The 24,622-nt window shown below is 57.6% G+C and overlaps 2 long non-coding RNA genes across 2 annotated transcripts; one reads left to right on the top strand and one right to left on the bottom strand.

The window, feature by feature from the left end:
• The first annotated feature begins 1,025 nt into the window (after positions 1-1,025).
• LOC144579841 (uncharacterized) lies at positions 1,026-14,943 on the top strand. Its single transcript, XR_013528291.1, has 2 exons — positions 1,026-1,138; positions 9,934-14,943. It is a non-coding gene; the product is annotated as an uncharacterized LOC144579841 (long non-coding RNA).
• Positions 14,944-16,370: 1,427 nt separating this feature from the next.
• Positions 16,371-21,860, bottom strand: LOC118148588 (uncharacterized). The gene is made up of 3 exons (XR_004735451.3): positions 21,080-21,860; positions 19,684-19,793; positions 16,371-19,294 (listed from the first exon to the last, which is right to left on the bottom strand). It is a non-coding gene; the product is annotated as an uncharacterized LOC118148588 (long non-coding RNA).
• Positions 21,861-24,622: the final 2,762 nt, after the last annotated feature.

Below are 24,622 nucleotides of genomic sequence, written 5' to 3'. Positions count from 1 at the left end.
TGGGGAGGTGATGGAGAGATGATGGGGAGATGGTGGGGAGATGATGGGGAGATGATGGGGAAGTGATGGGCAGAAGATGAGGAGGTGATGGGGAGATGATGGGGGATGATGGGGAGATGGGGAGATGATTGGGAAATGATGAGGTGATGATGGGGAGATGAGAAGATGATGGGACATGATGCGGAGATGAGGGAGGTGATGGGGAAGATGATGGGGAGATGTGGAGATGATGGAGAGAGGAGGAGATTATGGGGAGTTAATCGGGAAATGATGGGGAGATGGGCTTCATCATTTCCTGGTTGACTGGACTTCATGGCTGCTGAGGTGCTGTCCAGCTGAAACATTCTAGGATCCTGTAAGGGGGTAGGTGTGAATAAACTTTGCACACTATGCGGTGCCCTGCAGCCACTGGCTGCTCTCTTAACCTACAGGGAGCTGATGCCCTGGGCATGTGGGGGCTGGCCTTGGATTCCTCCTTGGGTAGGGGACTACCTTCTCACTCTATCTGCCTCCTGTTGGGGTAGGCTCTGGACTCTCTGAGCTTCCACGGCCTCCCCCAGCCTCAGTCCCTCGTTTAGCACACAGGCATTTGCCAAGCACTGCATGTGCCCAGCAGGGTGGTTGGGGTGCCCGGGGCTGCAGGAAACAGGGTGTCCGACAAGGAATGAAGCTGAAAGCAAAGGACATGGGGGAGGGGCTGGGGAGATGAGGGGAGGGGCAAGACAGTTCAGAGGCTGAGATTGTCGTGATCCTTCTGCAGTCAGGATTTCTAGAATGACACATTTGTCAAAATTATGACCCAATTAGGCAGCGGTAACCGGTGTCTGCGACCGCCAAGCACGTAATCGCTGGTAATATCACTTAGCGACGCACAGCTGAGTGAGGAGGCAGGGCTGGGCTGCCGGAGGGGGAGAGGTGTTTTTCTATCCCAGGCTTATTGAGGAGGGAGGTGAGTGGGCGACTCAGAGAGCTGGCTTCAGATGACACCCAAGCCCCACCTCTTCTGGATGTGCATTTGCTGTTGTGTTTGAGGGGTTGGCTGGGACAACGAGCAGCAATCCAAAACATCCTTTGACTTGGCCCCTCTCTTTCTTTCGCCTCTGGACCACTGCAAGATGCCCCAGGGGTCTCCGGCCCGGTGAGCACACACACCTGGTGGTCCTGCCAGTCCCCTGCTGGGACAACCCCAGACCCTGGACCCCGTGCGCCCTGTCCCTCCCCTCCCCTGCCTCCGCTCTTGCCTCAGCCTCACGCCTTTGCATCTGCTGTGTCCTCTGGGGAGGGGGATAGCCTTTCACGGCCTCCCCTCCACCACACATTCACTAACCCAGCTCAGCATCCTGCTGTCAGTCCTCTGTGGAGCCTTCCTCCAGCCCCAGAGGGCCAGGGCCCCTGTCTAGTCTCCATCTGCATGGACCAAGTCCATCCCAAATTGATTCCTGTCCACATGATTCCTGGTTAGTTGGTGGATGCCATGCCCCAGCATGAATGGGAGCTTTGGGGAGCGGGGGTCCTGCTGCCCTGCTGTGTATGGGTCAGCAGACACTGCGATGAGCAGAAGCACTGTGGTTGACAGTGTGAGGGGTGGTCAGGCCCCACCATATGCAGACAGGGGCTGGCTTTCTAGCTGCAGCTGGCTCATGCCCACCCCCTCTCTGCCCCCATGGACCCCTCAGCCCCAGAAGCCCAGGCCTTCTCCTCTGCCCCCTCTGATTCCCTCCTGATCACCTCCTGAGCCCCTGGGAACCGCTTCCGATTTCAGAGGATTTAGAAATCCTGCCTCTATCCTTAGGAGCTATTCAGGACCTGCTGGTGTCTGAGGCTGGTCATTGCATGTTCAGTCACCCTGCTTACTGGGAGGGCCTGGAGAGCTGGCTGGAAGAGGAGGCTGAGTCCTGGCTATGACCTGGGGAAGTACACGAGGGAGGGGTCTGTCCCCAGCTTGGGTGAGGCCCCCACAGGCCTAGACTGGGCAGGACAGAGCCACCCTTCGGCCCCTGCTGTAGCAGCTGCAGGCCCTGAGTCAGAAAGAGCTCCTTACCTGCAGGATATGGGGGTAGGAGAGGGTCGGGGCCTTTGCCCAGGGCCCTGGGAGCTCCAGGGAGGGAGGATGGTCTGTGCGGGGCCAGGAAGACTCAGGGGAATCCCTCTGCCTCCGAATCTAAAGCAGGGTTGCTCTGCCACCAGCCAGATAGTATTTTTGTCTCTGTGGGCCACACGGTCTCTGTTGGAATCCTTAGCTCCGCCTGGCAGCATGAAAGCAGCCTGGACAATATGTCAGGGAATATGCAAGATTGTGTCCTAGACGCTTATTTACAGATTGGACTTTATTTTAAACTTTGATTTACCACGTCCCAGGCAAGGTGGCTTCATAATGCATCTCCTGTTTATGTGGCTTTTCTACCTCCTGGAGAATTTTTTTTTTTAAAATTTTTAATTGGATTTTAGGTTTTGGGGTACATGAGCAAAGCATGCAAGACAGTTGCGTAGGAACACACATGGCAGTGTGCTTTTCTTTCCTTCTCCCCTTCACCCACATTTGGCATTTCTCCCCAGGCTATCCCTCCCCACCTCCCCCTCCCGCTGGCCCTCCCCTTTTCCCCCCAATAGACCCCAGTGTTTAGTACTCCCCTTTCTGTGTCCATGTGTTCTCATTTTTCATCACCCTCCTATGAGTGAGAATATGCGGTGTTTCATTTTCTGTTCTTGTGTCAGTTTGCTGAGGATGACGTTCTCCAGATTCATCCATGTCCCTACAAATGACACAAACTCATCATTTCTGATTGCTGCATAATATTCCATGGTGTATATGTGCCACATTTTTCCAATCCAGTCTATTATCAATGGGCATTTTGGTTGATTCCAGATCTTTGCAATTGTAAACAGTGCTGCAATGAACATTCGTGTACATGTGTCCTTATAGTAGAACGATTTATAGTCTTTTGGATATATACCCAGTAATGGGATTGCTGGGTCAAATGGAATTTCTATTTCTAAGGCCTTGAGGAATCGCCACACTGTCTTCCACAATGGTTGAACTAATTTACACTCCCACCAACAGTGTAAAAGTGTTCCTTTTTCTCCACATCCTCTCCAGCATCTGTTGTCTCCAGATTTTTTAATGATCGCCATTCTAACTGGCATGAGATGGTATCTCAATGTGGTTTTGATTTGCATCTCTCTGATGACCAGTGACGATGAGCATTTTTTCATATGATTGTTGGACTCATATAGGTCTTCTTTCGTAAAGTGCCTGTTCATATCCTTTGCCCACTTTTGAATGGGCTTGTTTGTTTTTTTCCTGTAAATCCGTTTGAGTTCTTTGTAAATTCTGGATATTAGCCCTTTGTCAGATGGGTAAACTGCAAAAATTTTTTCCCATTCTGTTGGTTGCCGATCCCCTCTAGTGACTGTTTCTTTTGCGAGAATTTTTTTTTATTTTTTGAGACAGAATTTCGCTCTTGTTACCCAGGCTGGAGTGCAATGGCGCAAACTCGGCTCACTGCAACCTCCGCCTCCTGGGTTCAGGAGGCAATTCTCCTGCCTCAGCTTCTGAGTAGCTGGGATTACAGGCACGTGCCACCATGCCCAACTAATTTTTTTGTGTTTTTAGTAGAGACGGGGTTTCACCATGTTGACCATGATGGTCTCGATCTCTTGACCTCGTGATCCACCCGCCTCGGCCTCCCAAAGTTCTGGGATTACAGACTTGAGCCACTGTGCCTGGCCCTCCTGGAGAATTTTTAGAGCACCTATTGTCCCATTTGAACACTCAGTGACTTGGGCTTCTTTTCTTTCCCAGATGAAGAGGTGGGTGGGGCTTGCCCCAGGCTGAGCATGAGCCTGAGGCAGAGCCAGGTTGGGACGGGGTTTCCAGCTCAGAGCTTCCCACTGGCTCCAGGCCCCGAGGCCTCCCCTCTAAGCTGGGATCTTCCTGGCCTGATCTTTCTCTTCCCCAAAGACAGAATCAGTGAAGGGTGGACCCCATCAGTGTTGGCCAGGTTCTGGGGGAAGGAGGGAAGAGTAATTAGTTCTCATTAGCCTGGGAGTCAATTTGCAGGCGTTCAATAAGAGCTCGATCTGAGAAGGTTGTTGACAAATTGGAGATTCAAACCAAGCAGCTCCAGGTCCTGAGGGATGAACTGTGAGCAGCGAGGGAGGATGGATCCAGCCGTAGCTCTGTGTGACAGGGCTCAGTGAGAGAGAGGGCAGTGACCGGGCATCTATAAGCACCCTGTGCCTCTCCAGAGAAGACCACCCTGTCCCTGCTTTGCATTTGTGACGATGAGACCCTGGAGGCCGTGGAATTTGACCAAGTGCAGAGGGGCAGTGGCGGCAGCAAAGCTGGACTGGAGGCCCAGCCTGCCTGGTCCCTTCCGCACTGCCTGGGCTGCCTGGAGGCAGGGCGACCTCTGTCAGGGCCCAGGCCCCTCAGAGCAGGGTCCCACCCACAAGGTCAGAAAAGACCACCAGATCTTAGCAGAAAACCCACCCATGCTTGGAATCAGCCACTGGCAGCCCTCAGGTCCTGGGCGAGCCCCCATCTCCCAGGCCTCATCCCTTGTGCTCAGCACATGATACCTGGGGAGTACATGGCTGGCTCTGGGCCTCAGTTCCACCCTCTGCAGATTGGAGGAATTGGCAATCCAGCCCTCCCCCAACCCAGGTTGTAAATGCCTCTCGGATGGACCTGGGGTGCTCCATTGCCCAGCCTGTCTAGAGTCCAGGGGTCAGGGAGGGCCGACTGAGCCCCAAGCTGGGCTTTGGAGGGTTAGTGAGGTGAACAGGAGGTTATGGACGAGGGTCAGAGGGGAGCATGAGTGGGAAGTGGGGTGGGTGGACTGGGGGCAGGTGGCTGTGTGGGGAAGCTCAGGACCCTTGCACTGCACCTTGGCGGCCTCCCCTCTCACAAGTGCTCTGAAGGGCAGGTGGGAGCCTCGGTGTCCCAGGAACCTGCCAATTCCCTCGGGCTTCGAGGCCAGCCCAGCCCAGCAGAGCTGTCTGCCTAGCGTGAAAATGAAGATTGATCATCGTGGAAAGGCAGCCCCGGCTCTCCAGAGCCAGCCGGGAGTTGCAGAAATACACAGCTTCATTATTATTTTAAGTGTTACTCAGCTGCTTTATTGAATTCTCCAAGTCAGGAAAAATTCTGGCGAGATAAGAAGTTGACATTTTCAGAAGCAGCAGCGAGAACTGTGCGGGCGGCGAGGACAGAGCAGAGCCTGCTTGGCATGAGAATGTCTCAGCCCACCGCCCTGCCACCCACAGCCCCACGCACACATGCAGGCGCTTGCTGACTCAGGGACCAGGGTGGCTGAGCCAGCCTCCACGGACAGCCAGCCCAGAGGAAGGCGCCTGCAGAGAAAGCCCAGCTGCTGCCTGTCCCTCTGTCCCTCCCTCCCTCCCTCCCTCCCTCCCTCCCTCCCTCCCTCCCTCCCTCCCTCCCTCCCTCCCTCCCTCCCTCCCTCCTTTTCCCTCCCTTGCTTTATTGAACACCTACTTACTGTGTGCCCAACCTGGGCACTGGCCAGCTGAGGATGCTGTCCTTTTGCTAGTTAGCCTTGGCGTGATGGTGGGCACCATGGCTGGATGTCGCTCACGGCCATGCAAGTGTGCCTGAACGATGGCAGAGGACAGGTGCCGGGCCCCAGGGAGGGGCGTCACCCTCCCCAGCTCAGCACAGCTCATGGTCCCCCTGCTCACCCCTGGAGCAGAGCCTGCTGTGCAGAGATGCTTCGAGGTTGTGTGTGAAGTGCAGGATGGAGAGTGTGGAAAGGGAAGAAGGTGTCTCTGGAGGGGCTGTGAGAAGAAAGTTGCCATTCTGGCCTTGAGGGGGAGTGGGTTTCCTTGGAGAGCATCTCGGAGGTCGCTCTGCAAGGACACTGGCTCCTTAGTGATGGCCAGGCTGGTGCGGGCTGAAGGAAGAGGATGAGGCGGAGAACAAGGGTGAAGGCCTTTCTCCGTCTCTGGCTCCTCCTCCCTTGCTCCCAAAGCCACCGTTGGCCCCCTGGCCTGCTGTGTTCAGTTCCCTGCCCTGTGTGCCTGACCCTCCAGGCAGATTGGTCCTGGTCCCTGTCCTGGGCCAGGCCACACAGCACATGATGACATGCCCAGCTCCTCCTTCCAGGGACCTGCCGTCCAATCATGAGAACAAACGCATGAGTGCACAGAGCCAGGCGTGGGATGTCTGTGAGCCTCGAGGTCTTCATGTGGATATGGGGCCTGGGAGAGCCTGGGAGGGAGAGCCTCTGAGCACTGGGGGGTCTGGCGACCGTGGAAACTGGGGGAACTGGTTCCAGCCTAGCTGGGGCCCCGGAATAGGCCTGGGAGGGTGGTGACTTCCAGAGCCACGTGCTTGTACAAGTGGGCAATCACCCGGTCGTGTGGGACCAACATGTGCCTGGCTTTAGGGGGGTGACTGCCATTGTTGTCATGCCTTTTCCTAAGGGGAAGGATATCATTCCCTGGATACATGTGTTCTGAGCCCCCTCCTTGGAACGTTGTTTTCTGAGTCACCCCTGGGAATCAGGTGTGATGTTCTGTAAATAATATACCTGTGTTATTTAATCCTCACAAAACCCCAAGGCCTTTGGGGTCCCCATGACCACTTCAGGGAGCACACACGGCCCTGGGATTGTTTTCACCAACTTCAGCCAAAGCTGCACAAGGCAACAGGCTGAACGCAGGGGCAGCTGAGATTCCACTGGCTGCTATTCAGAACGAGATCTGCAGCTGTGTGACACTGACCCTGCTTCCCACTGTTTTTTATGGGGGGGGGGTGTTAGAAAATACGGTTTCATAAAAACATGTTATACCTGTCAGTGTGTAATTTTTAAATGAGTTAAAATTTTAAATGTATATTTTGTTTCTAACACTGTCAACCTGGATAATAAAACCTACAGAAACACATGCTTTCGGAGGTGCTTGCTAAGTTTGAGGGTGTGAAGGGGTCCCACCCCCAGCAAAGTGGGACCCAAGGGCAGAAGCAAACCCTGCAGTGGCCCTTGGGGTGGGATGAGGGACCCAAGGGCCGGGCTGCCACTCTGCCCACTTCACTTGGCATGTGGTTTTTTCAGTAGGGGATGGGAGCACTGGGTGCCCCCAGCGGCAGTAAGGGGTGGGGACAGAGGTACCCATAGGCCAGCAAGAAGGCTGCTGCTTACAAGGGGGCTGGACAGGAGCGATGGCAGGTACGGAGCTGTTCAGAGGGAGCATGGAAGGCTGGGGTGTGGGTAGGTGGGGACCCATGCCCACGGCCAGGGCGCTGGCTGACTGCCCCAGTCCCGGCACGCCCCTAGGATTCTCCTGGAGTCCTGAGCTGGAACCCACGGGACTCCGCAGGCTTTGCTTTGTCCCTCTGCAGAAGCTCAGAAAGAGTTCAGAGGTGTCATCTGTCCCAGCAGGGCTCAGGACCCGGGAAGTCGGAGGCCCACTCCTGCTACAGAGCTCCAGAGATAATCTCCCCTGGAAATTGACAAGCCAGCCTTCAGGGATTTTAATATCATGGCTCTATGGGGACACTGATCTCTGCTGTTACTAAGCCGCTCAGCATCTGAAGCCTGGGTGTGGGAGGGACCAACTCAGCCACCCATCTGTGCTTCTTAGAGCAGCTCACTCACTCATTCACTGACTCATTCATCCATCCCACCCTCTTTACCCACACGCCCCTCCATCCTTCCAGACATTCATTCAGTCATCTACTTGCCCTGCCATTGATTCATTTATCCATTTGCCCACCTGCCTGTCCACCTTATCATCCAACAAGGTTAGAAGCATCTATTCTGTGCCAGGACACTAGTCTAGGGAGACAAGGATGACTTGTGCATATCCGCTACCTGCAAGGAGCTGGAAAGTCCAGTAAGGAAGATGCTGCTACTGATGGTGCTGGTGGTGGTGGTGATGGTGATGATGGTGATGGTGGTGGTGGTGGTGGTGGTGATGGTGGTGATGATGGTGATAATGATGTTGGTGGTGATGGTGACGGTGGTGGTGATGGTGATGTTGGTGGTGATGGTGATGGTGGTGATGATAGTGGTGATGATGGTGGTGATGACAGTGGTGATGATGGTGGTGGTGATGGTGACGGTGGTGGTGATGATAGTGGTGATGATGGTGGTAATGACAGTGGTGATGATGGTGGTGGTGATGGTGATAGTGATGATGGTGGTGATGGTGATGGTGATGATGATGGTGGTGGTGATGATGGTGATGATGGTGATGGTGATGGTGATGGCGGTGGTGATGGTGGTGATGATGATGCTGATGGTGATGATGGTGATGGTAATGGTGGTGGTGATATTGCTGACAGCAGTAGTAATTAACATTTTTGAGCATATAACATCTGCCAGGTAGTATCCCAAGCCTTCTGCATGCATTAGCACACTTGAGCAGGTCTAATAAAAGTCACATTTTAGTTGAAGATGCTGAGACATGAAGAAGTTGAATAACTTCTCCAAGGTAACACGGACACTGAATGGCTGAGAGGAGTGTCTGCAGACTGTTAGACAAGAGTGCCTGGTTGCGCATTACGACACAGTTAGCAGTGGTCATGGTGGGGGTCTGGGTAAGTAGGCAGACTCTCACAGGGGAGAGAAGCCAGCTCTACTGGTGTTATTCAGGAAGACCTCATAGAAGAGGTGACATTTAGCCGGACCTTAAGGATGGAGTAAGAAATTGGAAGAAAGAGGAAGGGGAAAACATTCACAGAGAGGCCCAGGAGCACTGGGGAAGGAGCTAGTAGTTCAGAGAGTGGACAGCCCAGGGGAAGTGTGGGAGACCTGAGAGTTAAGGTGTTGCAACTCTGGGAGTTCTGTAAGTGTCCTGCCCAGGGTCTCAAAATGCAGTTTCCCATACCACCAGTCCAGGAGCTGGGCAAACTCTCTCTGGTCTGGGCTTCCATGTCTGGTTGAGGGTGAGAGGCTTATGCAGGGGCAGTGGCAAGTGTCCAGGAAGTGAGGGTGTCCTCACGCATCAGAGAGGTTGGAGAAGCTGCTGAGAGAGTGGTTAGCGGTGGGGCCAGTCACAGGCAAGGCAGCTAGATCCCAGCAAGCGGTCTGGCTATGGCTGGAGGCCATCTGGTTTCATAGAAAGCAGAGCCACACCAGACCTTGTGATGAAACAGGGGACAGCCAGGAGTGCCAGAGGAGGACAATGTCCAGACCCTCTAGGGATGGTGCTGAGAGGGACAGCTGTGTGGGAAAGGGAGGTGACCCACTTGGATCTGGACCTCAGCCATGCATATTGCATTGGGCAGGCACTGCTGCCTCAAGGGCCCACTGGCACTGCCTGTTTGGAGAACCTCTTGGTGGGAGCTGAGAAGCTGGGGTTGAGCGCTGCTGACCTGGGCCAGGCTGGAACACCTCTGGGCCTTGACTTTCTCATCTATAACACAGGGTCATCTGATCCACATTCGGCCTCCTGTGGGGCTGCCAGGAGGGTCTGGGATGTTGTTGATGTGTGTGAGCAACTCTTTCTTTCAAGGGGACCTCACCCAGCTTTTTCAGCATGCAGATGCACCAGATCCCTCATCATCTTGAGTAACCCCCTCACCCCCATCTTCAGGTCTCTGTTTGCTCCTCTGTTAAATGAGAGACTCACCCTCCAAGGACTCCAGTTCTTCCTGTGCCTCTTGGAGGTAAACAGAGCTGGGGCTGCCACCTCCTTTGTGCAGACAGAGGCATTGAGATCCCACTGGGTAAAGCCCTCCACCCAAGATCCCATGAGTGGCCCAGGAGAGCTTGGTCTGGAAGTTGGAGGTGGGGGCTGAATCCACCCCAGGGCTCTTACTACCAGCCTTGGAGAAGAAAGATGGGAAGGTGCCTTAGAAAATGATCCGTAGCTCCCCAGACAGAAGGGAGTATTGACACGGTTATTTTTAGCATTATTAAAATCAGTCTGTTTTGCTCCTTTTTTTCTCTCCTCACTCTGGCTCAGTCTTCGCCTCCGGATTGAGTGTGTGTTCGCATGTCCGGGCCAGGGCGCTGGCGGAGCTGCTGCAATCAAAATGATAATGAGACCATGATTGTGTCTCTCGAAGCCTTGCTTCTTCCATGCCTCTGCCTGACCCAAATGTCTCCAGGTCTTCATGGCGTCCTGAGGAGCAGCACCCGTTCTTTGAAAATGAGACAGCTCAATGCTAGATAGAAACAGCCTCCAGGAACCTTGGAGAACTTGGGGACAGGCCCTGCCTATGGGTGATCCTTGCTGAACTCTTCTGACTGGTGGGGCAGAACCAAGACCACTGTCCATGGTGCTGGACGGTCTCACCATGGTCCCCCAGACTCAGGTGGTCAGAGCTGATGTGGGGATGGACAGTCTGTGTCTGAGGAGAAAGGACTGGGGCCCACGGGTGGGGGACAGCCTGGTTAGGGGAAAGACAGCGCCTGTGTCTGGGGGTGAAGGTGTGGGCCCCTCAGGGGAGGCAACCCAGTTAGGGGAAGGACAGTGTCACTCCCGGCTGGCCCCTGTTTCATCCCAAGGTCTGGTGTGGCTCTGCCCGCTATGAAGGGGCGGCTAGAGAACAGGTGCTCACCACACTCACCCCCTACATACAGGCACAGCCTGTACCTTCCCACACAGCCAAGGCGGGGACAGGTGGCCTCCAGGCTCAGGGCTCAGGGAGAATGCAGACCCCTGGGCCAGGAGTGAGAGGTGGGCCTCTTGGGGGACCTGCTCCTGGGAGGGAAGGTCTAGAGAAGGGAGCTGTGGTGGGGTTCTCCTGCAGCTCTGTCACTGGGAGCTCTGCCAGCTGGGGCAAGTGGTGAAACGTCTCTGAGCTTCCGCTTCTTTCTCTGTAAAAAGAGAATGACAGGACCTTCCCCTCAAGGGGTCTTGGCCTCTGAGAAGCATGTGGACATCCATGGCTCACAGTGGCTTGCCATCCGAGCTTGCAGCACTTTATTAAAACCAAATGCAGTTGTTGGTGGTGCCTGTGGCCTCAGCCCCTGGACCTACCTCTGCAGGGGGACACGTTCCTGCTATCTGGAGGCCTAGGCTGGCTCTTCTCACCTCCATCTTCTCAGCTGCCTTTCCCTGAAGTGTCTGCATCTCCCTGACACCCAGAAGCTCTAAGGGGACTCCAGGGCCCTGTGCCAGCCCAGATCCTGGCTGCTGTGACTGGCTGTTGATGCTGTGAGCATCTCACCTGAGACCCTCCCTGGCACTGACCCAGAGCCAGCCTGGCTGCCGGGAGCGCTGGAAACCCCTGACCTCTGCCCTGGATCCACCCTGCTCTGGAGCCTGAACTGCACAGGGCCCATGTGAATTTTGCTCCATGTGGATGGGACAGGTCATTGGTAGGAGGAGAGGGGCTGGCATTCCAGCCCTGCTTCATCATGCTGGGGATTGACACTCCCCTTGCTGTCACTCCCCTCCGCTGGCTGGGCCTGTCATCAACCTGCCTGCTGATGTTTCTGTCCCATCAAATCCAAACCAAGCCTGCCCAAGTCCCGCCCCTGCCAACAGCCTCCCGGCGCCTAGACAGCTCCAGGCCCACAGCCCCCTGCAGCCGGCCTCCTCCTGAATGCTCCAGCCCCACCATGGCTCCTAGCTCTAGACCTTCCCCTCCCTGGAGCAGGTCACCCAGGAGGCCCACCTCTCCCTCCTGGCCCAGGCATCTGCATTCTCTCTGAACCCTAAGCCTGGATGCCACCTGGCCCCCTTGGCTGTACACAGGTGCAGGCTGTGCCTGTACATAGCGGGTGAGTATGGTGAGCACCTGTTCTCTAGCCGCTGCTTAACTGCTCATGGCGCCACATTTCCCACACCTTGGCTGAAAATCTTTCACGGATTCCCTCCTGCCTCACCTTTCCGAGGCTCCCCATCATGCTTCCTGAAAATTCCTCCTGGGCCTCCCATACTCTGCCCTGTGCCTCCACCCAGACACGGGGCCGGGAGTCTCACCTTTCATTCACTTAGCTGGGGAGCAAATCTCGCTGGCTATGGTTGCACCTGGGGCTGTGTGAGTGTGTTGTGTGCTAGGAAGGGTTACCATGAGGAGCAAGTGTGGACACAGGCCCAGCCATTGTGGGGCTTGGGGGAGAGACAAGTGTCAAAACCACACAAACCCCTGTGGGTGAGGCGGGGCCCTGCAGAGAGTGTACTGGCTTCGTCCTGAGCCCTTTGCCAGGCTCCTGGCATGCCTGCTCCATGGGGCATTAACAACCACCTGACACTCTGCCTGACTGGCCAGCCTTCAAGTGGGCAGGGGCAATGTCTGCCTCAGTTGCTACTGGGTCCCCAGAACCCTGCTCTGACAACACAAAACGGGCTCACGCAGTGTCTGTCCAATAAATGAACAAGCGAGCAGCCTGGCCTGCCCGTCCCAAGCACAGCCGCCCTCTCGACCCCTCCTCCAGGAGAGGATGCAAACTGGCTCAGGGGCCAGCAGGGCTGGGTTTGGAGGCCTGGGCTGGAGAAGAGGAGATTTCTAGGTGAGCACAGAAGGGCCGGGGAAGCTGCGTCCATGGTGCCTGAGGACACGATCCGGAGTCTGTCACCTGGGAACACACCGTGACAGGGCTGCACTCCTGCCCAGGCTGGTGATGGGCTGGGCCACCCATGGCACTCACTCCCTCCGTATCTCTTCAAAGGCTCTCCAAGACCAGGTCCTCCAGCAGAGACACGGGTCCACCCTGAGGGCCCCAGGAACCTGGGGCTGCCCTGTGCCTGGGGCTGTGACATCTGAGAGCGGATACTGTCGCACCAGGGATTCTGGGGTCCCCAGACCTGGAATGCCACCTCCAGAGGTGCCCATTTTGTCCTTCCTGCCACTCAGTTTCCTCTCTTGGCCCTGGCAGGCCTGTGTCTTCTCTTAGAGCCCTCCTGGGGCTGCTCCCTTTGTGCCTTGTCCTCCATCATGCTGAGCCCAAATCTGTCTCCTTAAGCCTAGCAGAGCCAGGCTGTTCTCAGAGAGGATTTATGTGCCCCTCACAGAGCAGGCAGGGATTTATCCTCCCATCCCTCTGCTCCCTCTCAGTTGTTAGGGCGGAAGTGGGCCTCCCCGGTGTGTGGCACGGCTGTAAAATACCGCTGTGCCCTGTGTGGTGCTTGTGCCCACATTGGCTGCTGGCTCAGAGGCATGGGGGAAGAGCCTGGGGGCTGCTGAATCTCCTCCCCATGGTGACCCATAGGAAGCTGCAGAGAGCACTGGCCCAAACAGGTGCTCTGATGGACTGCTGTGTGCGCCAGACTGTGCCCCAGGCAACGAGGCCCCCACCCACCCTCAAATGTCCTCTGGGCGCAGGTCCACTGGCAAACTGTTCCCGGAGGCCCTGAGGGGGCTTCGCCCCATCCCCAGCCCATCCTCCAGCAGTGGCCTCTTTCCCAATGTCTAATCCTCAAACACCTGGGAGGGGCTTATGCCTGGGCAGGGTTGCTTTGAGTCATGGAGCTGCTTTACTGTCGGCCCCCAGAGGGCCCCCCCTTCACCTCTAAGCAAGGACCCCACTGTCTGTTGCCTGCCCATCCTCTCTGGAAGCCAGTTCCACCCCGAGAAGATGCAAACTGGGTTTTGCCCCCGCCCCCGCCCTTTCTCAGGTTTGCTCAGAGGCCCTGGTGGTCACGGCTCAGACCACATTCTTCTCCCCTCGGCTGTGTTCACACACTCTAGCCCCCCAGGCAGCCCCTCATCCTCAGGCCATAACTGGACACCAGCACGGCCCATTGTGTGGTGGAAGGCGCTCTGTCGACGGTCGTTAATGTGCGCTGTCCCCTCCTCACCTGCTTGGCAAGTGTCCACTGAGCACCTACTGTGTGCAGGACCCACGGCCAGACCTGCTTTGGTTGAAGCCTGTGTAATGTTTTGCAGACTGAAGCCCTTTCCAGGGGAGAGTGGATCCCCCACCCCCCATTCTGCCTGTCCTGAGCACCCTTAGACCAGGCCGTGGTACAGAGCAGCGGCGCTGGGAATGGCGCTTTCATTGGCTAGGATGGTAAGGAAGCCTTCTTAGCTCGCCAAGACGTTGTCATGGAGACCCCTCTCTCACTGCCACCCTCCTTCTTCCTGTCTCTAGGGAACAGGGTCCCCTGAAGAAGGCCAGCAGCTCTGCGGGGGCTCAGGATCTCTGCATTGCTGGGGGAACTCACCTTTTGGGGACTCTGAACCATGAAAAGAACGACCAAGCCCAGTTGTTGGAGAGGCTCGGACCCTCAGGGCACTCTGTCCCACAGGGATGTGGCAGGTTCCCTGCAGCAGGGTTCCCTGCAGGACAGAGGGACACAGCACCCTGGCAGTTCTGAGCCTCCCAGCTCCCCTGGGGTCTAACCGCTTCACAAAGGGGACCTGAAGGTTAGGAAGTTCTGGGGGTTGGGAGCAGCTGGCTGGGCCCCCCAGAGCCACAGATGGTGGCCCGGAAAAGCCAGCCTGACCACAGCCTGAGGTGACAGCATCCTGTGGCCAAAAGCTCAGCCCTGAAGCAGCTCCTGGGTGTGGCTGGACTGGCTGACAACAACCCGGGGCCCGAGGCCTGGCTGCTCTAAGCCTAGTGCTGAGAAGGAGAAAAACACCCGTCCTTTGACTTCCTGCTAGACCTAGAGGCTGGCCCGGGGTCCTCAGCCTCTCTGCGTGGTACTGGAGTGTGCAGATGGTGTGAGCGCGTGTGCACATCCACGCAGGTGTCACTGTGACTCTGTTGTTTGGACACCTTACCTGTTTGCAAGGCTCCCATCTGGGCCTCAGTCTCCCCAGCTGCAAAGGAAGAGGTAGGCAGCATGGATTAACCCCCCCTCAAGCCCTTCTGACATTCTGGGAGCCCGCTGTCGTGCCAAGGGCCAGCCTGGACACTTCTGCCTCCCTCCAAATGCCAGCAAGGGAGGAAACTCGAGCTCCCTGGAACGGAGTGTCTTACTGTGACTCATTGGATCACAAACAGTTTGATAAGCCGAGGGATGCGGAGGGCATGCCCGCCTGCTTACCTCATAAATGAGGCATCAGATGTCCACAAAGGTGTCTTTGAGTAAACAGAAGCATCTTTCTGGAGGAAGGGCTGTGTCTACAGGCCAGGCAGTGAGTCCTGGGGGATGGCACTGCCAAGATGGCGAAGACGAGGCCACTGCACGTGTCTAGTGTGCTCTTAGGCAAGCCTGGGGTCGGGCAGGAGTGTCTCGCAAAGACCTTAGGGCAGCTCGGCAGGGAGAAGATGTGGCCTTTGAGGGGCCCAGTCGCCCCATCGACATCTCTGAGGCCAGGCTCAACCCAGGGCCTGGACTCTGGACCTCTGGAGCAGGGTCAGGACCAGCTGCAGCCACCTCAGCTGCCCGGCAGGAAGCAGAGGCCGTGGGAGGCAGGTGTGCAGAAAGCGGCGGGGCCTCGGGTACTTTCCTTCATCTCAACCAAAAGCCTCCACTCCCACCCCCTGTCCCCGTACCTCGGCCCCTCTTCAGGCCCAGTGCAGGGACCCACAGTGTCTCTTTCACCCACGGAGGTGCTGCTCCTGCCTGACACAAGACCTCAGGGCTTCTCTCCCTTCAGGGTCTGGGTCTGTTCCACGGGAGGGTGGATTCAGCCCCAGAGGAACGGTGGGGACAAGAGCATCTTCTCCTTGGAGAGCCTTGGTTTTGTTTTTTGCACTGGACACTGGACGGGGAGTGGTCGTGGGGTTCCAGGCCCTGAGGCACCACCTTCCTCCCTCCTCTTCCTCTTTGCCAGAGGCAGTGCCTTCCCTGTGACCTCCACGGACAGCCAGGCCACATGCACGAAGAGCTCCCTGTCCCCTGTCCCGGATTCACACTGGGCTCCAGCCAAGGGCCCTATTCCCTGGGCAGCCCCAAGCAGGGTCTTGGTGGCCAGGGGCAGCCAGGGAGTAGGGTGATCCCAGTGGGCACCTCCCACATGCGGGCTCCACCCACCACCCCACCCGGGGCGTAGGCTTACTCTAGAGATGGAGAGAAGCAGGCCAGGGGTTGTGCTGGGGATTGTCCCATGGGAAGGGAGGCCAAAGACAAGAGGGTGAGCTGGAGGCCCAGAGGGTGGGGGTTCTTGGTATGCAGTGAGAGGGAATGAAGGCTGGGGACTCAGGACTCCCTTGGTGGTGGGTGGTTGGATGGGCCTTGTCCATGTCCTGGGAGTGGGCAGAGGCATCTGTGCTCCTGTCTGTGCAGAGGGGCACCTGGACTCCAGGTCCAAAGGCCTGCCCTCCTCTGCTATGTAGGATTGTGGGAATCCTTGGCCCCAGTCCCGGCTCTGCTAGAAATCCTGATGGATCTTGGCTTTGGTAAAAGTGAGGTTCCCGTCCCCAACCCAGTGCGGACCCAGATGGCATCCTGAGTAACGGCCTCCGCCTGCAGAGTGAGGAGGCAGAGGGCAGAGTTGCTTACAGGGACTTGTAAAAGCCCCATTCGTTCTCCGAGAGAGACGCACTCCCTAACTCATGCTGGAGCGCAGAGGGATGATTTTTAATAAGCTGGCCCTTTCGGGGCCTGAATCACTGTAACGGCAGGCACAGGGCAGATTTACGCGCAGCCCACCCTCCGCTGCCTGCCCTCGGCAGCCTCTTGTTTGGGAGACAATTTGTTGCTTTGGCTTGTTTCTTGGGCTTTTCTGAAGCAGAGGCCTGAGCTCGAGCTTCTTGTCTGCTGAGAGAAGCCAGAGCACAGCGGCGTGGGACGAGGGCTCGAGGCTCCTGTGGCCCGATGAGGACCAGGCCAGCTTTCCCTGTCCTCAGCCGGCCTCTCAGTGAGGCCAGGCCCTACTGCTGCCCAGTCACTGGCCCTGTCCTAGACAGATGGGAGAATGCACTCCTGGGGTCTCCCTTCCTGGGCTGGGAACCAAGCACAAGAAAGTGCACGCTGGGGTGAGGCTTGGACATCTGGTGTGCACTCAGAGTATCAGAGGAAGCTAGGAGTCTGCCTCAGTTTCCTAATCTATGAAACAGGGTCTTCATTTTCCCAGCTCAATCTGCAGGGCTGTTGTGGGGACCCAATGGGGCCATGGGGGTCATAGGCTCTGCATACCTGGTCCACAGGTGGGATGATGCAGGGACAGAAGGGAGCTAGGATCCAGGTGTGGGTCCTCCCTCACCCTGCTCCTTTGCACTGATCATCAGTGGTACCTCTGGTAGAGTTGAGGCCTCACGCTATATGCCCCACTCCCTGGGGAGTCTGATGTAAACATTTCCCTCCCTGGATCAAGCCTTAAGCTTCCCCTCTTGGCCATCTCTGGTGTCCCCACCCTCAGGCCACTTCCTCTGAGTCTCAGGAAACAGCTGTTCCTTCCAGATGTGCCCCGGCCAGGCCAGCGGTCAGCCCGTGCCCGTCAGCTCTAGATGGCCCTGCTGCCTTAGAGCGTCCTGTGGGTTTCACTCCTCCTGTCCCTTCTCCCAGGCAGCAGCAGCCCCATCTGTGGAGAGCACGAGGTTCCCACCACCCGCTCTTCCTGAGCTCTCCTGCTAGCCTGGGACCGTCACCCACCTCTCGCCTGCCTCCAAGCCACCTTGCTCACTTCACCCAGCAGCCCAGGCCTGGGGGCTCCTGCTCCCTGTGAGTCTCTGTCTTCTCTTAGGGACCTTCCCCTTTCCGGACCCTCCAGGGGTGAGGTGTCGGTGGCCTCCTCCAGGGCCCCTGGAACCAGCTCTTCCTGTTGGTCGTTGACTGCCAGGACCCCATACCTCTACTGGCTCCTGACTCTGCTGTTCTCCAAGCATTCCTTGGAGATGTCACACATGGGACCCCTCACCCTGGTGGGTCCTGGCCTGGACTCACCCTGCTGGACGCACCCCCATGTCCCCGAAGCTAAGTGCAGCCAGGCCTCGCCTTTTCTCGTGTGTTGCTTGTGTGGCCATTTCAAGGGGCAGAAAGAACTCTGGTTAATGCAAGCTTCCTGCAAGCCAGGCAGAGGAAGGACACCACTGGCCACCTTCACAGTCAGTGTTTCACGAGCTTGGCAGAGCGCAGGTGTAAGGCCAGCGAGTCCGGCCCGCCTCCTTCCCGCTGTGCTCTGTGGCTTGGCCTCTGTGTTCCAATTTCCTTACAGGAAAACCAGGGATGAAGCAGGAGGCAGGCTCAGGGAACACGTGCAGAGGCTACAGTGAGGTGTGGCGATGCCTGACCTTGGCAGAGCCCGGGAAGCCCTGGCTACCAGCACAGTTGCCACTGTCAACACATCATCAGGCACCACCTTGCAGTTCCAAACGCTGCCCCTTAAGAGGAGCTGGCGTGCTCAAAGCCATGGGCACTCCAGGGCTGAGGAGCTTACCCCAAGCACAGTCGGCCCCTGGCTGCACCTAACCCTGCATTCCTGGGCATGGTGACTCCACACAGGGTAGGACTGGGGGGGCGGGGAGGAAACGTGGTGGGGCCCAGAGCATCAGATGCAGGGAACAGCCCCTACCTTAGGGATGGCTATATCTCTCCCGCCACCTGCCCTGGTCCTTCTCTTCTACCTCCCATGGGCAAACCACCATCTTGGAACTCCCATACCTCCCCAGCCCTGTCTGTACCCCAATCCTCTTGCCTCCCCAGGGATGAGCCAACCTCAGGGCCCCCTCCCTCCCCAAGGATGGGCCAACCTCAGGGCCCCTCTCCCTCCCCAGGGATGGGCCAACCTCAGGACCCCTCTCCCTCCCCAGGGATGGGCCAACCTCAGGACCCCTCTCCCTCCCCAGGGATGGGCCAACCTCAGGACCCCTCTCCCTCCCCAGGGATGGGCCAACCTCAGGACCCCTCTCCCTCCCCAGGGATGGGCCAACCTCAGGACCCCTCTCCCTCCCCAGGGATGGGCCAACCTCAGGACCCCTCTCCCTCCCCAGGGATGGGCCAACCTCAGGACCCCTCTCCCTCCCCAGGGATGGGCCAACCTCAGGACCCCTCTCCCTCCCCAGGGATGGGCCAACCTCAGGGCCCCTCTCCCGCCAACACCAGTGGTGGATGAGGAGCTCTGGCCTTGGGCTTCTCACACCTGGGCTCTGGCTGCTCCTTTCCCTGCACACGGTGATATTCCTCTAGTCAGCCTAATGAAGGACGCACAATGGGGTGAGGAGGCTTCTGGAGCAGGCAGCTGGCAAGCTGTCCTGGGCAGCAGAGAGGCCCATCCAGGGGAAGGAGGGCAGGGACTCACAGCTGAGGACCACGGTTCCTGCAGCTCAGGCTCCTGCCAGGGACCCCCATCTGTCCTCTATGGTTAGACTCCAAGTCATGCTTGGTCTTTGTTCCTGTGTCTTTTCTGCCTGCTGGTGGAACCCAGAGGGGTCCCCAAGGCTGGGCTGCGTCTATTGATCAAATTCAGAGGCCTGTGCTTGGCAGTTGGCTGCTCATTATTCGCTGTGGCTCTGTGAGCAGCTCCGCGGGTGGGCAACGGTCCCTGCCAAGAATGTGAGGCACTGAGAGGTTTGTGGCTTGCAGGAGGCCACACAGCCCATTCCAAAGGCCCCTGGGATGCACACAGGCCATACCCCAAGTTTATGGCAGGGAAGCGAAGCTGGACACCAGGGAGGTGATGTGGTTTGCCCAAAGCCATGCAGGGAGGGACGGGTGGGGCTGGGCGTGCGTGGCTCTGCTGCGGCCTCCCGCAGGGCTGCCTGCCTCGAGGGTACCCAGCTTGGCTTCCCTCCCTCCTGGCTGCCCGCTGGGCTCCTTCTGCTCCGTCAGGGCGCACTCCCCGCTCTGGCTCCCAGGGGGCGCTGAGGCCTCACGGCTGGCTTTCTGCCTGCCCAAACCCTGAAAAATGCGGCGTGTGCTCTGCAAACTCACTGGTGCTGTGTGTGTTTTTCCAATCAATAGAAGATGCTCAGTCCCCGAGATGTCGCTACCAGAGTCTTCACACATCTGCATCGGAAGGATTCCAAGTGAAAAGTCTTTTCCTGTTGGGGTAAAAAAAATGCAAAAGGAGAAAAGGAGAATTTGCCTAACAGACTAGAAAATTTCCACTTCCCAGCGTCTGAACAAAGTATTTGTGCTTCTGGTGCCCAATTACGCAGGCTGCAAAAGGATAGGCTGGGTGGGTTTCCAAGCTCGCTGTGGTGCTCAGCGAGTCAGTCCCGGGGGGGAAATCTGTGTGTGTTTCTGGGTGAGGCTGCAGGTCCCAGCCACAGGCCTGGGAGACCGGGGAGCCGCTTCTAGCCCCACTTTCCACTTTCGTTTGACCTTGGAGAAGGTGCTTGGCCCCTCTGAACTCAGCCCTCCCGGCTATAAAGAGATTTTGTTACGTTCACATCTCCAGGATGCTGAAAAGCCCAAAGCATCCAATCTAAAACATAAACCAATTCATAGCTTTAAACTAATGTGGCATTTTCAAAGTGCCTTTGAAGTCCGAATCTGCCTGGTTTCCTAATTGGCCCTGGGGAGTGGGGAGAGAGCTGCGCCCCGGAGCTCACAGGGGTGAAGGGCGATGCACTGGCTCGGCTGTCAGCTATAGAAAAGGGCCAGCGGAGCTGCTCCTGCTTGGTGCCAGTGGCCTGGCCCTCGGTGTGGGAAGCCTGGGAATGGCCACGGAGAACACAGGTGGGAGGGGCCGGCCTTGGCCTCAGGCATCCAGCCCAGTGGAGAACACTTGCGGCAGATAGGACTGTCCCACAAGCCCAAATTGGTGCCCCGCTGCGGGGAGATGGCAGCACCCACTGCTGAGCTGCTGCCGGGAAGCCAAGGCCATGAATGGTGACGGCCACTGTAGAGCCAGGCTTCGGGCCTGGGCTGCAGAGCTCGCTTCCCCCAGCCCGGGAGTGTGAGAGGCGCTGGCTCTGGGAAGTCTTTTCCTTCTCATGAGCACAGGGGAACTCATGGTGCTCTTGCTCCCGGCCTGGGTCCTCCTCACCTCAGAGGTCACTCAGGCTAGAAACTGGGACAGCTCTTCCTGGCACTGTCTCCTGGCTTCCCATCCCTTCCAGCCACCGCCAAGTCCTGCCAATTTTATTCTGAATGTCTCTAGATGGTGCCCAGCTGCTGCTACCCGGGTCCTGGCCACTATGGTCCCTCCACAGGGACAACAGCAATCCCCTCCCCACCTTGTCTCCCTGCTCCCACTCTCTGCTCCTCCAGTCCCTTCGCTAGTGATGGCTAGGCTTGTTTTATGAAAACACAAACACCGATGGCCTGGCTGGCCTCAGCCCCAGCCCCTCTCCCCACCCACAAGGCACCTGCTTTTGCTCACTTGGTGTGCTGAGGGGCTTGCTTTGCTTCTCTGCTCAGCCTCGCTGAGTGCGGTGGGTGGAGGTGGGGAGGGTCTTGCTCTGCTTCTCTGCTTTTTTTGCTGCCTGCCCCCTGAGGTTGACAGCTCCTGGCAGGTACTAGGTGCTCATTAATATCCTGCCTGCCTGAATCAGCTGGCATTTGGGCGGGGTCTTCAGTCCAGAATTGTGAAATGAGGAGACAGCATGGAGAGGGAGGAAGGGGTTGAGGCAAAGGCTGGAGAGCAGGAGGCATGTGCAGGGTGGGCAGGGGGTGGGGGAAGGGACGGGAGGACAGAGCTGGACCCCTGGGCCCCTGGGGGGTCTGCATCAGGTCAGGGAGAATGAGTCGGGGGCTGCAGTAGTGGGACCTGGGGCGGCTGGCCTGCTGGGCTCAGTGCAGAGGGCTCTCTACCCACCCAGCACACAGCGACGGTACTGGATCTGGAGCTGCTTCCAGAAACTCATCTCTGCTCTGCCCTCCCAAGCCATGTGACTTGAGGGGAAGTCACTGGGCCCTGCATCCTCGAGGCAACCAGGTCTAATAACCCCTGGCCTGAGCAGATGCTTGGCATGGAGTTTGAGCTCAGGCAGGAACTGTGAGCGCTCCCAATCTGTGCTTCTGAGAGCTCCCTTGGGAGCCCCAGAGTGGAGGCAGGGAGGCCAGGGGCGAGGCTGATCCCCTTGTCCTTGGGAGGGCTCAGGCAAGGGCAGAGGGCACTCACTCGAGGAGGTGGGGCATGGATCCAGAGGTGCTCTGTCCTCCTGGAGAAGGAGAGAGTGTGAGCAGTTCCCCAAAACACATCTCACTTTCAAGGATGGGGCTACATGGCCTCTGCAGCCCCTCCACCCACTGTCCTGGGGCTTCACTCATTCCCAGAAGCCTGGCAGGGAAGCAAGGAGGGGCCGATGCAGGGCTGAGCCCCTACCTGTCCTATTGCATATCCCCAGCTCTGTCGGGTATAAAGGTCTCTCAGCTGCAGCATCCCAGCTCCACCCTGACCCCGGCCCATCTACCCTGACCCCAGCCCATCCATCCTGACCCCGACCCATCCACCCTGACCTCGGCCCATCCACCCTGACCCCGACCCATCCACCCTGACCCCGGCCCATCTACCCTGACCCTGGCCCATCCACCCTGACCCCGGCCCATCTACCCTGACTCCCGCCCATCCACCCTGACCTTGGCCCATCCACCCTGACCCCGGCCCATCCACCCTGACTCTGGCCCATCCACCCTGCCTATGCCTTCCCAGTGCAGCAGGACGCTGGTATTTTTAGGTAGTCAGTTTCTGCTTATTTGAGACATGTGCTCTGTTTTGCAAGTGATTCTCTGCCAGGCCTGGATCTGAATGGCGATGGGCCGGTCCTCAGGAATCCTCCCTTTAGCACCCCAGGTAGCCTCTGGAGCTTCGTGCTCAGTCCTGCTTGACACCCCTGCCAATGCAGTCCTCTCTAGAGAAATGGGTAAAGCCCCCACCCCAACCCAAACACGCACTGTGTCTTCCCAGCTTGAGAAGATCTAAGGGAATTTCTGGATCCTCTCGAGGGTGACTAGAGAGGCTAATCTAATTTGGGGCATCTTCACAGCCCAGCAAACAACCAAGTCTCAGGAAGCCTCAGCTTCTCCATCTGGAAGAGGGGCATGATCACCCTAAGGGCTATGGATTCTCCAGGCACACGCCCCAGTGCCCACATGGGGACTTTGCTCTCCAGCACTCCCACCCATGAAGTGCCCTCCCCAGCTCCTGCCTTGTCCACCCTCCCCATTTCCATCCCTCTCCCTGTTCCCACATCTTTATCCCCCTGGAAGCAAAGGCAGACATCATTCCCCTTTGCCTGACCAAACCCTCCAGCTGCAGCCTTGGAGGATGGGGGATTCCTAGGTGTGACCTTGAGGCAGCCCCCGTCCTCTCTCGGCCTCTGCGACGTCACAGGGTAGGGCCTGAGGGTTGCCATGCTGCGGATCTCCAGGTTCCCTCCCCTGCCTCTCCTCCTTTCCTCATCCTCTGTTCTTCCTCCTCCCCCTCCTCCTCTTCCTTCCTCTCCTCCTGCAGCTCTGCGCTGTGCGTTGCCTTGGGGAGTGACTCACACTCGCCTCCCACCTACACTGCCAGCTTCCCAAACCTTCACTCCAAAGGGTCGCGGTGTGAGCAGATTTCAGCCTTCAGAGGCATCCAGGCTGGGGCGGGCGGCGCGGGTTCCCTGTAGGGCCGCGGTCTCCCCTGCTGCCTGCAGCCTGCAGCCAGGGAACCCAGCTGGGATCGGAGGTTTCCTGCTGTCCCACGGCCTGGGGAGAGAATCCAGCTCTGTTTTCTGATCTGAACTCACGGCGTGACCTTGAGCTGGTTCCTTTTCCTTTCTGGCCTCCCTTTCCCTGTGCAAACATGCTAGGCTGGAGCCGGGAGACCTTGGCTCTTTTTCCGTGTCCTCTCGGCCCCCACCCCTTTTCAGCACTGTATACTGACAGATTCTAGTTGTGTATATTGGTGGGGTACAAAGTGACGTCATGATTCTTGAATACAATGTGGAGTAAGTCGAGTGACTCCTGTGCTCGGGGAAGTAAGTCGGCCTCAGGAGGCATCCCTTTTCACCCTGGGGTGGGCAGGGCGCATGGAGAGGAGTCAGGGGAGGTTATGCAGGGGAGGCTGGGCCCAGTGGAGGCTGGCACCCTCCCCAGGAGCCCCTGGCCATGCGTGGACAGTGTTCCTCTGGTGCCCACCTGCTCCTGCTTCCCTCCCCCACTCTCAGCCCTGTGATTCAGGAAGAATTAAACTTGCCCTGGAAGATGTGATCCAGGCCACAGCCAATCACAGAGTCACATTCTCTTGGCTGTGGGATTGGTCGAGAGATGGGCATGTGACTCAGTGAGAGCCAATGAGAGGCAAGGAGTTTTGAATGGGCCTGGGGAGGAGGATGCTGCTCTGTGCTCTCTGGAGGCACGGAGTCTCCGCCCTGCACAGCACCCAGGCAAGGCCGGGGCACGGGGCCCATCTTCCAGCCAGAATTCCAAGGCAAATAGGATCTCACATTTGCTACTATTAGCTCAGCATCTACTATTACACAGCTGCAATTTCTCTGCATATATTTTAATTCTCACAACAGTTCTGCAGGGTGGGTATTATTGCCTGATCTACAGGACCAGAAAAGGGGGCTCAGGTCTGCCCACCCATGTCCCTTGGCCCCTGGCTGGCTCTGGTTGCACTGTCCACCCCCAGAGGTGGGGCTCAGACGCACATGCTGTGGGGGGGTCTCAATGCCAGCCAAGGGCCCCCAGCCTGGCCCCACTCCTGGACCTCCACCCCTGCTGGGACACACAGCCCCACATGGAGACCCACATCTTCACTGCATTGCTCTGGAAAGTGCTTTGGGTCCTGTGCATGTGTCTGGACTGGGTGAGATTCTTTGGCAGCTCCTCGACACCAGTCAGTGGGAGAGGAGACACTCAGCTCCATGATGGCGCTCACCAGAGGGCTCGTGGCAGCCCGGAGCTTGCCAGGGGGGTGGTGAGGCAAATCTGGGCTCCT

The sequence above is a fragment of the Callithrix jacchus genome, chromosome 16 (assembly GCF_049354715.1).
Source record: "Callithrix jacchus isolate 240 chromosome 16, calJac240_pri, whole genome shotgun sequence".
NCBI lineage: Eukaryota > Metazoa > Chordata > Mammalia > Primates > Cebidae > Callithrix > Callithrix jacchus.
This window is presented reverse-complemented; position numbering and strand designations above follow the sequence as displayed.